Here is a 5,539-nt window from a genome sequence, read left to right on the forward strand (position 1 = left end):
TTCTTTGGGAAAAGTTAGCTTGGTTGTAAACATAAACATCTCTCAGTTGAATGTTTAACTTACCTATCATGTGACTTTGGATAGAATCTGTATGTCATAGATCACTGAGTTAAGATATTACATATAGTGAGTTTAATATTCCTGGAAAAGAAATTTGTCTTTTATTAGGAATCAGCTTCTTTTTTAGGTTTGAGACTACTGGTGGGAAGGTCAGCAAAAGGTTTTCATTCTTCAGTAAAACAACAACAAAACAAAACAAGGAAACAAACAAAAAAAACACCTTGAACTTAACCACCTTAGTTAAGAGGGAAATATTTCACATAGAGCCTAAGGAAACATAACATCTTTCTACTAAAGCATATCACTGACTAGGTAGATCCAAAATACCTTTGGATCTAGAGAGTTAGAAGTTGAAGCACATAAAATATAACAAAGAAAACTGAAATAATCAAAAACCTCACAAAAGACAGAAAATCATTCAGAATAATTTTATATTTTACACTCTTACTTCCTATGCAATATTTCTATATACAGATTTAAATAAAATTAACTCCTACCATACATTTTTGTATCCTGCTTTTATTATCATATATACCTATTTCTATATAATCCTAAATCTACATGTTTAATAGAAAGTGAAAAATATTAATCATTTACCTATCACTGAATGTCAAAGGATGGATACAGTTTCAGGTAAATTCAAGTAAATTTGTGTATTTGTAGTTTTTGTATTGAAAATTAGAGAACATTTCTCTCCCATTGTTTCTACTTTCCTTGTGTAGGAGGAAAGGTCATCTGCTGAGAGTTTATTTGGATATAGAAAGCAGAATGAGGAAGCATAATAAGATTTCTATTCCACTTCTCTAGGTAAATGTGAATGTATATTGGTGGCTGTCTACTCATTTTTCTTATGATACACAGCAGCATGGCGCTACATCTGTAACAGACATGAAAAGGGCAGATGGTTGGGTTCATCTAGGATTCCAGTTTTGATAGAATGGATAAAAGAACAAGAGATTTTAAGGGATATGTAAGATAATTTTTGGGACAAGACCCTTGGAAACCAGATTATATAGGCAGGCAGGGAAATCTAAATGGGAGGTAAATTTCCATCAAAGAAATTTAAGCATGCAGCTCTCTGTCTATACTCTTATTTATATCAGAAACTTAGGGAGTCCACCCTCCACCGAGATAGTATCCTCCTGTCTCCACCATGGTGGTGTCAAAGTATAATTTACAAATATAGAATGTGTTGATGGTAAAGATTTATTTAATGAGGAAATCAACAGGCGAGTAAGCCTGATAGAAAGAGGATTTGAAGAAGGGAGGTTTACTTAATCAGTTACGGAAGGCATGCTACAGAAGTTTGCTAAATTAGCAATAACACTGTTTACTATCCTATTATGTGCAAAACAGAAATCTTTGAATTTATCTTATCTACCAAACAGAAATAATTTTCATTCTCATTGGGAAAAACTATACAAGTAAACATGTAACAATGCAGAGTCTAGGCTCTTACGGATTGTAAATAGCAAGTCAAAAACCAAAAAAAAAGTGTTTTCCTTAGATAATTAAATAGTCCCTGAGCAGTATTGTTAAACAATGCTCCAATATGATATTGAATAGACATTTAGTCCATCCTTTGCCTTGTATCCAAATTTGGATATTTTTCTTAACGAAAGAAATATGTATTAGCTCTTAAAAACCACACTTACCACCCAGACTAAATTCCTACCAGACTGTTTCTTTTTGACCTGATTAGATATTTGGAGACTATAGCAAATACACTTTCCCCTGTTTTATAACCATTTTTACCCATCTATTTTTGTCTAGAATTTTCAGTTTTTCCCTGGATGTGGAAAATATGATAGCAAGGGATGGAGGGTCATGGGTTTGTCTATCTTCTCAGACTGTCATGAGGTAAAGGCTATGTAGGCAAGCACTGAACCCTCAGCCCCAATCCAGTTCTGTCTGCTTTCTAGTTATAAACCAATTAAATTTTGGCATTGGCTGTCATTCAGTTAAATTCTTCAATGTGATAAAATTCCACCTTGTTTGTGTCTTCATGGGGATTTACCCATATTATCTCATCACTTAGGGAGTGGAGACCTCCTTTCATTATAGCGTGCTTGGTGTCGCTATTTGCTCATAAGAGAAGGAAAAGTAAGACAAACATTTCAGAGGCTATTTTGAGTTGTTCCATATTTGAACAAGGTTTTTGATCAATGTTACAGATCTTTCCATCAAGTGAAATGATTAAGAAAGTTCGTATTTATAGTTTCCTATCCTATGCAAAACATTTACTTATGAAGTAGATTTTGTGTATGCTATTATTTTGTCATGTAAAAGAGACTTTAGATTTAATAGGGTAATGTTTAAATTTATTTGTAAGCATCTTGACCATAACCTTAGTTTTTTTTTTTTCTGTTATACTAACGAGATATTTTTAGAAGAGTTCAGCAAACTAAAATCTGAAAAAAAAGAGCTGTTGAGCCTAGATATTTGCTGCTTTTTGTAACACTACGACATAGTCGTGCATTTTTAATGAATATTTCTGAATCCGTATTTCTAATTATTCATTAAAATTCATTGTTAGATACTATGAATATGCTACAGCATTAATTTCCATGAATATAAAATGAAAATCAAAACACATGATGTTAACTCTGCAGAAACATTTCTCCAATATGTTACTAGAGTTCATAACTATAAATACTTTATAAGTTTCATATTTTTACCGATAGTTCTAATTCAAAATTAATTGCATATCTTTGCACATTAATTGACCAAAATGCTAAACTTAATTACTAAGTAAAAAAATTGAACATGTGTAGTTTTATTTCAAAAAATATTAACTGATAAAGAATTTCTGAGGTGAACCACCACTAGTTTCACCTGTGAAACCTTAAAAAGCAAAATCACACACACAAAAATACCTACCCAGGGAATTCCCTGGCGGTCCAGTGGCTAGGACTCTGTGGCTTTACTGTCAAGGGTGCAGGTCGGGGAGGTTCTGTCAGCTGCTTGGTGCAGCAAAAAACAAAATAAACAACAACAACAACAAAAACCAACAAACACCTACCCAACTTAGATTTCATGGATCAAAGTCTTCAGGGATAAGGTGGATGAATGCATGAGTGAATTTCTTTTAAGCTCCTTGCTTGTAGATAATTTTTTTTTGACATTTACAGAAATTTCTATTGTAATTCTCTTAGCATTTTTAGCAAGAATTTACAGTATATATTAAAAAGGGACTAGTTCTTATCCAGGGAATTCTATAAAGACACATGCATTGGTTCAGCAAATATTTACTGGAAAGCCTGCTCTTTTAGGATTGATAATTCAGCAGTAAACGAGCCAAACAAGGTCACCGTCTCATAGAGTTCCCATGATAATAGGGGAAAAATAACATATACAAATACACATAAATTTATTCAGATATAATATCTCAGTTGCTGAAGTCTACACAGGCAAATGACACAGAGTGGAAGAAACTAACATTTAATATCAGATGGTCAGGTAGGTCATCTCTAAGGAAGTAATATACTATTCTGAGATCTAAGTAACTTGAGAGAGCAATTCCTAAAAGATGTAGAGAAGAAGATTTCAGGAAGAAAAAACAACAGCAAAAGGACATGGATGGGGGTGGGCTTGGAATAGTTACAGACCAGAAAAGTGATAGATATCCCTTGAAGAGACTCAACAAGGGGGAGGGTCAGATGGGGTTAAGGGTCAAATTATGAATGGAATAATAATGCAAGACAAGCCGTTAGATTTTGTGCTAAGAGGTAACATAACCTGAATTACAATTTCAAAATAACACCCTGGCTGCTGTATGCAGAATAAGTTCTCAAGGTGAAGAGTAATGGAAAGAGGCAGACTAGTTTGGCAGTGAGGGCAAACAACCAGCCAGATACGCTGGTGGTTTAGACTAGGCTGATAGAAGTGGAGGTCGTGAAAATGGTTACTTTGCACATGTATTTTTAGAGGCGAACCTTTATTACATCATCTACTCTCTGTAGACATGAATAACTGTTATGATTTCCTGGAGTGTTTTTGCATTTGACATACAGAAACACAAAATATTGAACACCAAAATTATCTTTATCCTATTATTCCTCCAAAATAGAACCTTCCACTAAATTTCCTATTTTGATTGATGGCAACCTTTTATTCAAACCAGAGAACTGTAGTGCCTTCCAGGCACCTCTCCTTCACTCCACTTTGACAGTCATTTCCTTGGGTCACTGGTAGATACATCTCAAATTTGCCCTCACCTCACTTCCATGTTGATTCTTCCTTAACCTTTGTTTCATCTTTCACCTGGACTCTTGATCTAATTGTAACATTTTCTATCTCTGTCTTTTACCTTTCCACAAAGACAATATTGTGATTATTTTACTCCTACACTTTTATACTTCAGTGGTTTCTATTCATCTTTAAAATACTTTTAAACTTCTCAGATTATCTACCTTCCACCTAGACCCAACTCTTCCCTTCCTGAGGCATTAAATCCTACAGTAATGCCAAATTAATTTGCAGTTTGCATACATGGTACATTATTTAAAACTTTCTCCTCACAGTATGCTCTTTTCCCTTCATCTACTTGACAAACTTCTTTTTAAATTCATTGAAACTCCCAGGATCAAAATAAAGAGACTGAATTTATCTATATGCATTTAATCTGTTTGAGACTTCACCTCTTATGTGACAAACCCCTTTTCCCCAACCAGACAAAATCAATCACCAACTTCTCTGTAATTGATCATATCTCTTTTTAGAAGCTTTTTGAGGTAAAGAATCATATATTGCTTTTGAAAATATGGTGACTTGCACACATTCAGTTCTCTTTCAGTATTCTTTGTAATTCAACTACAACAATAGAGGAAAGATAACTACTAAATAATATAGACTATTTAATGCTAAGTCCTTAAAGTATTGCATAATCCCTTACACAGACTCTTGTTTGACCTTGGTCTAGAACATCTATTTTTGTAATTTGGTCTTGTGTCAATATTTTTCACAGAACTAGAACAAAAAATTTCACAATTTGTATGGAAATACAAAAGACCCTGAATAGGGCTTCCCTGGTGGCGCAGTGGTTGAGAGTCTGCCTGCTGATGCAAGGGACATGGGTTCGTGCCCTGGTCCGGGAAGACCCCACATGCCGCAGAGAGGCTGGGCCTGTCAGCCATGGCCACTGAACCTGCGTGTCTGGAGCCTGTGCTCCGCAATGGGAGTGGCCACAACAGTGAGAGGCTCACGTACCGCAAAAAAATAAAATAAAATAAGAGACCCCAAATAGCCAAAGCAATCTTTTTTTATTTTATTTTTTGGCGGTACTTGGGCCTCTCACTGTTGTGGCATCTCCCGTTGTGGAGCACAGGCTCTGGACGTGCAGGCTCAGTGGCCATGGCTGACGGCCCTAGCTGCTCCACGGCATGTGGGATCTTCCCAAACCAGGGCATGAACCCGTGTCCCCTGCATCATCAGGCGGTCCATCAACCACTGTGCCACCAGGGAAGCCCCCAAAGCAATC

This window comes from Delphinus delphis, chromosome 18 (genome assembly GCF_949987515.2).
Source record: "Delphinus delphis chromosome 18, mDelDel1.2, whole genome shotgun sequence".
NCBI classification, from domain to species: domain Eukaryota; kingdom Metazoa; phylum Chordata; class Mammalia; order Artiodactyla; family Delphinidae; genus Delphinus; species Delphinus delphis.